The sequence below is a fragment of the Thermobia domestica genome, chromosome 12, assembly GCF_964235325.1.
Source record: "Thermobia domestica chromosome 12, izTheDome1.hap1.1, whole genome shotgun sequence".
Taxonomy (NCBI): Eukaryota; Metazoa; Arthropoda; class Insecta; order Zygentoma; family Lepismatidae; genus Thermobia; species Thermobia domestica.
The window spans coordinates 2,257,884-2,271,153 of record NC_137465.1 but is presented as its reverse complement, the minus strand read 5'-3'; the positions used below and the strand labels follow the sequence as shown (position 1 = coordinate 2,271,153).

General features: G+C 38.0%; 1 protein-coding gene across 1 annotated transcript in view; it reads left to right on the top strand.

Annotated features, from left to right (window-relative positions):
* The first annotated feature begins 1,725 nt into the window (after positions 1-1,725).
* The window catches only part of LOC145666298 (zinc transporter ZIP1-like), a 32,875-nt gene continuing 21,330 nt past the window's right edge, over positions 1,726-13,270 (top strand). The window contains exon 1 of the mRNA XM_081733377.1: positions 1,726-1,982. The gene's annotated coding sequence lies outside the window, so the exon portion shown is untranslated. The remainder of the gene's footprint in view (positions 1,983-13,270) is intronic.

Here is a 13,270-nt window from a genome sequence, read left to right as displayed (position 1 = left end):
TTCAAGGAATTGAATGTCCCAAGAAAGTTTATCACCATTGGTTATGCTTTTCATCGAAAACGACCTGACAATAAGAATACCAGAGTTCAACCAGCATGTATTAGACAGATTTTGCTCCAATCAAAGAAAGGAGAATGAACTTACTAATTAATTAAGGCGATTAACCGGATAAAATGTTCTGCATTTTTTATTTTTTTAAAACAGAATTTTATTTAATCTAACATGTTACAGAGCATTTGCATCTAAAGTTATGCTGATTAGTCAATGAGTCAACTTTATATCTTCTGTCTCTTATCGTTCGTACTGCAACACCCGAAACCACAATCCACTGGATGCCACTGGCTAGTAGCAGTAATTAGCTCAGTCGGTCCCTATAGTTCCTTAGTGAATTACATAAATCTTACAGATGTTGTATCTCTTTCTTTCTCTTCTCTCTACATCATGTCTGGAGATTAATGTTTGGACAAATAAGCTAAACTGGCAATTTTAAAAAGTAAGATGATCTACGCTATCAGTAACAGATGTTGTGGTTTTTAACTTAACATATAAGGCAATAAATTGAAAAACAGATGGCAGTGCACTGATGCTTGAAATCTGTGCCTTTACTCTCTATACCTACGTTATTTCCCTAGCCAAAATAAAAACTCTTCAAAATTAATCACAAATTCTTATGCAACAATCCCTTTCTTAGAGTACTGCGCGGTCACATACCCGTCACGGCGATGTAAAGGCACTTTTGGCGACAAGGATACAATGTATAACACATTCAACCACTTGTGGTTGCCGTTGGTATATTTTGTACAAAAAGCACATGTGCTTAACTTAATTGACATGTGTTTAACTTGATTTTTCTCCATTTTTTAAAATTGTGGGTTAGACCACTGTTTCGCCCACCCCCTCAATTATAAATACCACTATAATTTTGTGTGGTCTATCACGTTCTCTTTTATAGTTAAAAAAATTTCAAAAATTAGTACGACCACGTGTTTACCATGAGATCGGTTGTTGACCTAACTTATTCCCCCTTGATATCGATTGAAAGCTGGAAATTCGTGTTATTATTTAGTTCAAAATCTGTCTTCCTGAATTCAGTCGAGGAATTTAAAGCTTAACATATATAAAATGAAAATCACGCCTGTTGTGTTGTATGGTTCCAAAATATGGTCGCTTATTCTGAGGAATGAAAGCAGACTGAATCTTCAAATCTGGAAGTTTCAGGCGGGCAGAAGTGTAACCAGAATTGAAGAAAATAGAAGAAAGTACGAACACTTTCAAATTTTTAGCTGAAATCCAATCGGAAAATGTCCATTAGGGATACCATCAGTGGTCGAAGTGAGATGGTATGCGGCGATATGCCATACCGCCTCTGGTTTTTCAGTAGTGAGGACATACCATTTCTGTTTTTTCTGTTATCAAAACAATATTTAAATAGCTGGTATGTTAATTCAAAATCATAATAAAACATACGGCCTCTGCTTTTTTCCCACTTCGAACACCGGATACCATGCACAGATGGTAGGACAATATTAAGGTGAAACTCGCAGAAATAGGAATACAAAATAAAGTTTGAATTTAGTTGACTAAAGACAGAAGCCAATGGAGAGCTTTTGAGATCGCGGTACAGAATCTACGGGTTCCATATGCTTTGGTGTACATTACGCGATGATGTCTGTACGGAATGATGCCCTGAGTGAAGTGTATCACACATTGTTTTCGAACTCTCAGCATGGCAACCCTGGCTGGAGGAACATATGATAGTGATTCATTGCTGTGCTGCATTGTTGACATTTTTCTGTCAAGCTTCTATTTGACCGGGATATGTACCAGTTGGAGGATTGGTAGTTTCATAAGAGAGTATATTATGCACTTTTATACAAAATGATGTAATTTTGATGGACAAAGTTTTCATAAGGAATTTGTTTTTATACATGGGACAAATATATCTGTCAAAGGATCGGCACGTAGTATAGTTGTTTTTTCAGGTATGTTCGCAATTGTATGTCAAGACAACCGAACGTTGATCTGCATCCCGAAAGAGTTTATATTTGCATGACATTTAGAATCTCCCCCAACTCGTTTCATAGCTCCAGGGCTAAGTACCTAGATTTTGTCTAAATTGTGATAAAGGTAGAAAACAGCGAGCCTTGCGGGGCTTCCTAACCCTCTTCGCTCGCTCAGCTATATTTTGTGAAGTAACACTGGAGATTTTAGATGTTCAAGATTGGGCGAGAAACAAACGGCAAGGTTCTATGACACAGATCCCCCTTCCCATTTAGCTAGAATAGACAGAAAATAACGTGCCCTGCGGGGCTGTAACCCGTCTTTACTCGCTTACGCTCGCTCGATAGTACTGTATGAATTAAATATTAAACTTTCCTAGATAGAGGAACCGGGGGGTACCTTCCCAAAATGAACTCGAAGGATTATTTTGATAATTTTGTGTATCAAGAGGAACTGGTGCAGATTAATTCGTCATAAAAATTGTAATTTTGTGGTTAAATGAATGATTGTACATGAAAGAGGATTGTCTACGATATTAAGATTAGGAATTGGATTTCTCTGCTTTCAGCATCTATGCCAATATTCACCCGTTAGGTCCCTTGGTGATCACGCTATCGGAGGAAATAAAGGAAGTGGCGTGGGGCCTGCATGTGCGGTACCATACCGGTATTTGCCTCGTGTGAAGGCATCTTTTCCGAACTTGTCGTCCGCCTAGCTTTTGGCTAAAAGCGTAATGATAGCTTCCTTTATGTAACAAAGTTTAGTATTGAACGCGAGTGAACGCGGGATATAGCCCGGAGGGCACATTGTTTTCTGTCCTTATTACAACTGAACGGGAAGGGGGCCCTGTGTTCTAGAACCTTGCCGCCGTGTTGGTTATGTTACCATTACATTGTTAAGTATAACTTTCTTCACATTTATTTCTTTACTGCATTTTCTACAATTTATTTTTAGATTTACCAAGCCATGACTTATTTACTCTCAATACATTTTCCTGATTATTACCAGCCGTGTTTACAAAACAAATGCTCATTACATTCCCATAAACCTACCATGAAGTAACCTTCCGCCAAGTAGTACCCTCCGCTTGCCAAATAGTTCCATGTTTAGAACCGTTTATATAAGAAAATAAACACAACTTTCGCTCTCATACATTATCAAGCACACAAACAAGCAAATTATTCATTTCTTCCTGGTAAATTTTCAAAATTTTGGTTGAAACGGGCGACCAACTTTGGAACTTAACCCCGTGTGAATGAGAAAAACCTCACTCAGGAGGGCTGGTCGAAAAAGCCTTTACAATTTTTTGACCGAGTGTCCCGACCGGGAATCGAACCCGGTCTACTATATTAATTTTCACTGTGCATTTCTGTACAGTTGGAAACTAGTATTTGTTTACAAGTGTAATGGTACTAGTGTCGAGCAATTACAAGGGCTATACTGGGGTTAAATGAGTTAGTGCATATTGAATAGGACTTCGTGAGTTGATTTAGAGTTTAACGTTCCTTTCAGCAGCGAGGCTATATGGGACGGGACCTACTGATTAACGTGGAATCCGAACCGCATAAGCTTCCGCCGGAAATCGAGCCCAGGTCTCCCACGCCAAAGGCGCGTATGCTAACCGCTTAGCCACGGAGGAGCTCGGATTGAATAGGACTGTGTAACACCAATTTCAATTGGCTGCGTATTTCCGCACGATGTATGAAACATGTAGGCAATTTTATATTTGTAAATGTAGAGCTACTAGTGTGAAACCATTACAAAAGTGATAAATAACGTCTGTGATACAAAGTGGTTTTTTGCTGTATCGTCGTTTATGCGCATTCTCTTCGTTGCTGATGCATTTCCGCCCTACTTCGCGGACTCTCCGCTGCGTTTCATCCCTGACTGTGTTAGATAGCATTCTCGCTTTTAGTGGCCACCTAGCACAATCTATTTTGGGGTTATGTTTAGCAGAAGGGGCCCAAAAGCACGTAAAAAACACATAAATTTACGGGAGAAATGGATGATGCAAGTATGCTAGTATGCTTAGACCTAACATAACGTAACCAAATCTAACCTAATATTAGTAGAAGTAAGCGAAATTCTATCCTTTTTTTGGAAAATTATGTTGGACCCCTGCACTAATACAATCTAGCATAAACTAACCTAACCCAACCTAACCTAAATAATCTAATGTGAACAGAAGTGACCAAAATTGCAACATTTTTTAGAAACAATTGGTGGACCCCTTCTGTTAAAACATTAGCCGCTTTTTTTCACAGCCATTTTAATGACATAAGACACGTGTAAAAGGAAGCATACCAGTTTGCACACGTATTGTCAATCTACGCAGTTGTTTTGGCATGCGCCACGATAATAACAGTCCAGAACATGTTAATAAATTATTTGAAGAATGGATTTTTTTTTCTTTTTTTTAAGTTGCGGACTATTCTGCACCTGCAGCTAATAAAACTTTTGTTTCTGTGGTTGTTTCAGGGGAGTCCCCGCAAATTTAGGTAGAGGTGAAGGGGATTGTTATTTTGCACTTTACGATTTTCACCCTTTATTAGGAAGACTTGCGTGGAGTTTTAAGAATGTCAAGGCCTGAAAACGTCCAATTGTTACTATTGCACGAGTAAAGTTTAAATATTTCAGAAGAAGCTGCAATTCGTACTTAAGTTATAGTAGCGTGTAAATATGGTGTCCACCCATACACCTTTGGTACAACAAATTCTGAGCTGCTTCATCTTCACTTGCGAAAGCTTTGTGTGCCACGAAGGATATTCCCATCCACAAGGATCGTAAGTCAAAGTTTTATTAAAGTCGTCGATACACGTAGATCTGTTCTAATATACACAGTAATTTGTGGTAACCATGTGTATATATAAACAAGATATAGTGGAAGGTTTGAACATTTCAAAAACCTTCACTTTTCAGATGAAATTATTGCTAGTTGTGATCTCTTAGCCATCAGTTTGTAGTAGACCCAAAAGGCCCGAGGAATATGGTTGTATATTTAAAAATTTACGTCTCAAGCCCGGAGTGATACATGCTTTGCAGGCACGAGCCCATGTAGTTCTCTACCCTAGGGGCAAATTATAGTGGTATTTATTATTTTGTCGACCTATTGTCAATGTTAAAGGTTCCAGACATTAATGAAGGCACAAAATGACCAATGTAGGTCAGGATCGTTACTACTTTTATTGCATAGAATGTCAATTTGCTAGAGTTAGGGAAGGTTGAGTTGATTGTGGACCCCTTCTTTCATATTTGCTCCGAGTGGAACACAATAACAGGATTACTCAATAGTGTAATAATATTCGTGGTGTGACGGAAAAGTTTTAAAACTGGGCTTGTAATTTCAAAAGAGTCATTCCACGTCACTTTAGCCAGGATTTGTCTCATTTGACACCCACTTGCCTCAGAATGAAATGAAATTTCATGTACTTATGTAGTTTGTGATGCTGAATCCAAAACTGCAAACCGTTTGTTGAAAATCTGGTCATTGGTTCTGGACTTATGGACCTTTGAAATTGAAGTCTGTAACGTGAGAAATAGTAGTCGCGAGAGCTAATGGCATATTGAAAAGAGGGTGTAACTTTCTTCAAAGTTAACATAGGAACGTGAACTATTTTGTTTGTTTCCTCTTTAAATGTACTTTACAGATACATAAAAGTTGTTCTTGCAACGGTAGAAGGAAAAGTGAAAACCATTAGTAAGTTAGAAAAAACAGCAGATAAAAGACGCCCAACATTATAATTGCAAAAACTCATCAGTCCCCTTCTCAATTTGCGTGAAAAAAAAAAAAAAAAAAAGTTTGGTCAATTCATAAGAACCATAAAAAAAAAAGTACCAAATTTGTGATTAGTTGAGAATATACCACATGATGCTAGGACAAAATTATCCCATAACTAGATTAGCGATAGCATCCAATAGATATCACCTCAAGGGATTAGCAATATCACATTTGGAGACTTAGTTCTTTGCTTTTCTTCTTTATCTGATTGAACAGAACGTTCCTAGACTTTACGTAACATTCGAGTTTAACGTTTATTTAGAGTTCTGTAGATAGAATGTGTATTTACCGTGTCTGGAACTATCTAGAATGTTCTTCCTTTGTCTTGAACATTTCAGAATGTTCGTTCTTGGTCTGGACGATAGAAAGAAAAGAGAAAATCATAAGTAAGTTTAAAAACTGCCGATAAAAAACACCTAACATTGTAATTGCAAAAACACATCAGACTCCATCAGAATTTGCATGAAATTATGTGTGAAGAACGGTAGCAACGTAGCAATTCAATAGTAAAAAAAATGGTGACGGGCGATGCGTAAGAACCGAAAAAAAAAGTGAGTTGAATGTTTTATTTCAGTTTGTGACATGTAAAGTACCCAGATATGAAAATAATATTGGCGTAAGCTAAAGAAATAAAAGCACAGTTACAGTATGTACAGTTGAAAATCTACTTTTGCATATATACTGTTCTCTGTTCTCACTAAATTGCTTGAAATTTCTGACAGTTTGTATGTTGGTCCTTTGGCTGTGGTTACATCTACTTGACAGAGAACATTCGTGAAAGGCACCAAACAAGTGACTGTGTAGATGATGCAGAAGGACCATGAGGGTGCATGAATATAGCAGCAGCATTTCCTTCTGAGAACAGTTTGGTTATTATCCCAATGTACCACTTGTTGATACATTTGCACGCTACATAGTTATGTACTCTGATACTGGTAATGTTTTGCATGGTATTGGAGTTACTGACCCATCCCTTGAAAATCTGATTGACAGACAGAATTCCTTGTCCACACTCACGAATTTGATACTAATACCCAGTTGTGCAGTTGGCTGGAAACAATTGTGGTAGGTAGAATGTGGTTGGGGCTAAAGGGAATAAGAAGATTGCGAAGGCACAGGAATTTGGAATTTGGCTTAAAACTTCATGGTCGAGAATACACGATGATTCACTACGTTATCGTGGTGGAGGACTCAATTCTTGTCTCAACAGAGTGGAAGTCTTTCCTTCCGCACATTTTCGCGCAAACGCTGAAGAATATTTTTATAATACTCCTGGTTGACTTGGGCTTCTAGGGTAGAGGACTGCACGGGCCGGAATTTTTAGCCCGGCCCGTGAATTTATAATGTGAAGCACGATCGAGTCCGGAATATGTTTTAGCCTTTAGGCCCAAGCCCGGCCCGTGTCTCTGTAATAATCAAATGAGCCCCAAATAGGTCCGAATTACAGAAACCTTACAATTAACGCAAAAATGTATTTTTATTTAAAGTCTTAGGGGTTTAATTTTGTAGTTCTTTAAAAGTTCTCCAGAAAACAATCAATAAAGATCGTGTACAGTATATTTACAAAGTTAGACCCGAAAGGGCCCGAGAAATATGGTTGTATATTTAAAAATTTACGGCTCAAGCCCGAAGTGATATATGCTTTGGAGGCCCGAGCCCGTGTAGTTCTGTACCATAGGGGCAAATTCGTAATGTATGATACTAGTAGAGTGAAAAAAGGAAGAAAAGAAACAATGTCTCCATAATCGACTGACATTGTCGCTCTTTTTTTCTATTCTGGCAAACTTGAACCCTTCCTTGGCAATAATTTTGCAGATTTGTTTCTAAATCAGACCCATAGATCCACGATTCGTCGTCTGTAATTACCGTATTTAATAAATCTGGGTCAGTTTCAGCCTCAATAAGCGGGAATGAATTTCGCGAACACTTGATGCATGTTCTTATCTTCAGTTAAAATTGATTGAATCGCGTAAAGATTTAAATTCAGTTCATCAGCCATCTTCTTAATTGTAAGTCTACGGTCAGAGCACAATGAATCACCAACTTTCACAGTGTTTTCATTAATTTTAAAGTTGAACTCCGTCCGGACCGGGATTCGTCTTCGACGCATTGGCGACAATTTTAAAATCTGTTGTGATCAGATAAAAACATTTGACCAGCTCGGACATTTATCCCCACAAACTATTGTAAAGAGTTCATAAGTCTCCGAAGCTAATTTCCTGATTTTCATAAAAAGTGCCCTTTTTACATCCATTTTACAAAATTCTAATCCGCCGAGCACCAAACCTAGGTCTTCACTCATCAGGCTGCCACTTTCTACTGAACAAAGAAATTGCTATGATTTTTGTAGTACAGAACAAGGTTTCCCTTTCTCACTCGCAGGCAAACCTAGGCCCTGCTGTTGAGCATAGCGGCTCAAGCCGTAAAATTTTCTTGTAACACCACGTACTAATGAAAAATGTGTAATTTTTGATATTAGTGTAGAATCCAACCCCCGAAGCGAAACCTGAAGTGATATTCCTGAAGAATAGAGTATGATTATTTCATAATGTTTTGCTATCGTTGGTTTGAACTAACATAATACAGACACTTCATACGATACTTCTAATAATCTACATACCAAGGTAACATGACATGCATTGCCAATCGTCATCCAAACGTCGGAGAAGATTTGAATAAGGATTGGTAGCAACATAGTTGGTCACGTCTAGGCTATCAGTAACTAATTACAAGTTGTTTTACGTCTTCCTTTCTCTCTCTCCCCTCTGTATGTGTGTCACCTAGTTTCTCGTATTAGGTTTCTAACTATAACTTCCTCATTACTGTGTTCCACAAATTGACCTCCGGTAATAGGTATGAATTAAATGCGTCGATTTTGGGCTCCTATGTAGCTACATAATAATTTTCCTTACAGTGTCTTGTTGCTACACTAAACGATCAAGTCCTGATGTTGAATTAATTAAAAAAAGATGAAGTTCTTGCAATTCATGACACTTCCTTTTCAGATGATCCGTCCGTACCGATGTCTTCGGTAAAACAGTCCAGACAATTGATAGTTGAAAAAAATCTGCTCAATAAGAAAGCAATTTGTTTGTGATTGGTTGTGTAGGGTGCACTGTCCAATCACAAGTGGGCTTTGATCCTTAGAAGATAAATGAAAATTGCGTGATATATCCGGAACCGTGTGAAGGTGCGCAAAAGACAATTCTCATATTAGTTTATAGAGATAAGACTTTGTGCTACACACGTACACAAATGAGTATTTTTCATTTTCGATGCCGGTCGGTCCCCAAAATAGCGGAAGGATAAGATGTCAGTGGTGCCAACTCGAAGTCACTTTCACCAAACTGGATGAAAAGAAGAATTTTATAATAAAGTTTTTATTTTTTGCGAAAATGAGAGCTTAAAATCGATCGCAGTTTGTAAATGAAATATTAGTAAATCTGTAGCCGTATGGTAAGGAAAAAGTAATTTTCTTTAACTTGTTTCAGTAGTCTCATCTGCTTCCTGCAGCAACTTCAACACATCAGAGATTTGTGCAAAAGGAGAAAGTGTGATCATTACTCCTATTAATAGTATTTTCGATAATAAAATTAATCATATTTTTATATAAATAATTGATATACGAAAGTTTAACAATAACCAGGGGGGGGGGTACTCTAACAAATACAATATTCCAATGGAGACTATATAATAATGGGCTAACCAAATCATCAAACGAACCCCTCGGAAAACTCAAATAAGTAAAATAAATAAGTTCTCTCAGGACAATATTATGGAAGCACTTGACAGGGGCTTAGCCTGCATCTGATGAAGTAGCTAAGGAAAACGTAAAGAGAATTATTTGGAAAGGTCTACTTAGTATATCCATAGAACTGGTAATTAAGCGTTTAAAACACAATAAAATTATATCAGAAACTAACCAGAATATTGTTCCTTTTTAATGAATTATTAGCTGATATTTCTAATGCGTCCCACAGGTACTCCTCTTCGGGGTTAAGCTATGTTGTTCTTCACATGCTTATGTTATAACAAATAGTGCTGTCAAAATATATACAAACCCAATTTTATAATAGTGCACTAACCCTAAATGCCACCTATCAGTGTTATTTATTATATAATAATGATAATGATAATAATAATAATAAATTTTATTGTCGAATCAGCTACATAGCCATAGACAACGTCAAATTATAACTTATACAATAAGTGTACCGCAACAATGAGACGAGAATCATTTTTCTAGTTTCCACAGTTATTTAGATCCAACTTCTTTTTTTCAAATATATCCAAAATCTTATTTTCGAAAGACTTCCCTGTTTAGTCTTCCATTTCATAAAACCCAATAAAAGATTCGTAAATATTTATTGAGCTCCGTGCATCGAATTGTACATGTCTAAGCACGACACTTAATTGATCAACTTTACTTATGTCCTGAGTCGTATTTGATATAAAAAAAAAAAAAAAAAAAAAATAGCATTTTTGATTTTTTGTATAATTGATCCCAAAACTGTCTTTGATAGGAGATAAATTAGTTCGTTTTGTACTTTTGAACTTAAATATTTTATTTTGTTTTTCTCATCTTCAATATGAGACCTAAGTGCAGGATCATATAGAGCAAGTAAGACACGCATGTTTTTCTTGACAAGGCCTTTTTTTTTCGGTTGCAAAGGGACGAAAGGAGAGGGGACTAGCGGTGGCCTCGTCAGCTGGAAAACCATTAGGTACAGGGAGAAAAATCTACTGACCTGAAGGGATGGTTGGTGCTCATAAAACTTTTGAGACAACAGAGATGGAGAACGGGTGCAACAGAACTTAGAGGAATGCGGCCAAAGCCCTTGCAAGGAATTCGTTAGAATTTTGAAGCAGCAGCAAATTGTCGATTATTGACAACTACAGCTGTCCAGCGACGACTTCTTAAAAACCTTTCTTCAGGTTACTAAAGGTTACATATTCAGGTTTACTATGTTCTAGAAAAATTTGTGGGACCCCTGATCCCGTGGCCTCCCAGCACTGCGGGGTTTGTGGGGCCGTTAGTTATGCCCCTGTCTCCATCCATGAGGTCATGAGAGGAATGACCTCATGATCAGATATGGTTGAAAATACAATAACTTATAGATGCCCTAGGATGCATATTTAACCATATAAAAGAACTTACCTTGCATCCGGGGCTGTTAGAGTCCTGGTAAAACGTAGTACTTTGTATATTTCGGTGCATACTGGGACCGTGGATGCGAACATTCCTACCCCCACCCCTTACTGAATTATCGTACCATATATGCTCAAAATTTAATAATTTTAAATTCAGGGGGGGGGGGACTGAGATCCAAATGATTTGAAAATTACACAGATTGTAGATACGATGTAGGTGTAAATGTGAACATTTTTTTCGAAAACACTTAGCACATGGAAGAAATTCTTATGACATTGTGTAGTTTTTAGTCCTGTAATAAAAAGACTATAAATATTTAGCACTTAAAGGTTTGAACTATGTCCATTCACTTTAGGTGGAAAGAGTGTTCGTAGGGAGATTCATCTTGTTATGAGAGACTTTTATTTTTCATTGTATGCCCTTTTCCTTGTAATAATTCATTTTTTGTCTGTTCACTTAAGTACAAAATTTGTTTATGAATATTAAAATATTCATGTCTTTCCGTCACAGAAATGCCACTGTGTAAACTACAGGTATTAGTCGTGTGCAGATCATTTTGCCACAAGATGCCTTTCAGGGGCGACTTCTAACCCCCAACCCGTGATCTCAGGGGTGCCTCAGGGGAGTGTACTTGGGCCTCTGCTGTTTGTCCTGTATATGGATGATCTCTACACGCACTTATCAGCTCAACCTAGTGGCCTTCTGCTTTTTGCTGACGATTGTAAGTTATACAGAGAAATATCATGTCTCCATGACACAATTGCTCTACAGGAAGACATAAATTACCTTACACGCTGGTGTGAAATGTGGCACTTGAAACTCAACAGTAAGAAATGTGACAGTATTACTATTACTTTGAAAAAGTCTCCTGTTCCCTCCACATACCATATCAACGATTCCCTTATCACACATTCTGCTAGTCATAACGATCTTGGTGTCATCTTTGATTCAAAACTCACCTTCTCTGACCACATCTCCTCAATACTAAAGAATTCAATGCGCATGTTGGGACTTCTTTATCGATTCACCGAACTACGCACTGTTTCTTCATTAGCAACTTTTTATAAGACTTTAATAGCGCCCAAGATCGAATACTGCTCTCCCATATGGGCCATGGCAGCACCTACACATCTCTTCAGGCTTGATTCTGTTCTCAATTTCTTCATTGCTATAGTCCGTTTTCGTGTTCCTGCACTTCGAATATTATCTAAGAAGGAGCTCTTGCGACATCTTAATACACCCTCCATTCCAAAAGAAACCGAACGTTTTAAAAAAACAAAAAAGCAATGTACATTTTGGAACAAATCATTTTTATTAATCAATGTATTCCCCTTCTGCATCGATACACATATTTGCACGCTCCAACAAGTTGTCAAACGACTTCTCCATGTCTTTTATTGGAATGGTCTTTAGGACGGCGGTCGTCGCCTTCTCAATGGCATCAATCGATGCGTGCCACTTTCCTTTCATCGCCAAATGCAGTTTCGGGAACAGATAGAAATCGCACTGAGCGAGATCTGGTGAATAGGGCGGATGATGCAACCGAATAATGTGATTTTTGACCAAAAATTCAGTTACAAGTCGCGAACGATGTGATGGTGCATTATCGTCCAAAAGAGTCCAACTGCCGATTTCGCGATATTCGGGCCGAATACGACGAATTCTTGCCAGCAAACGCTTCATGACGCCCAAGTAAAACTCTCCAGTGACTGTCTGGCTGGGCTGAACAAATTCTTTGTGGATAATTCCTTTTGAATCGTAAAAACAAATCAGCATCACCTTAACTTTTGACTTCACCAAGCGACTTTTTTTGGGTGTTCCTTCATCCGGCGCTCTCCATTCAGCACTTTGCCGCTTTGTTTCGGGCTCATATTCAAAACACCACGTCTCGTCACCAGTTACAATCGATTTCAAGAAGTTTCGATCCTGCCGAGCACTTTTAACGATGTCTTTGCAATGCGCAATTCGATCAACTTTTTGGTCTTCGGTGAGTTTGTGTGGTACAAACCGCGAATTAACCTTCTTAAGGCCCAAAACTTCGGTCAAAATGCGGTATGCGGTTGTTTGAGGAATGCCTAATTCCATTTCAATAACTTTCACCGATGATTTTTTGTTATGTTTGATGAATTCACGCACTTTTTCGATGTTTTCTTCCGATAATCCGGTTCTGGGACGGCCTGATCTTTCGTCATCATCCAGCGTCTCTCTACCCGATTTGAATCGCCTGAACCACTCGTAAACTTGCGTACGGGATAGACACTCATCACCATATGCATTTTTAGCATTTGGTGCGTTTCACTAAAAGTTTTACCCAGTTTAACACAAAACTCAATTGCAGC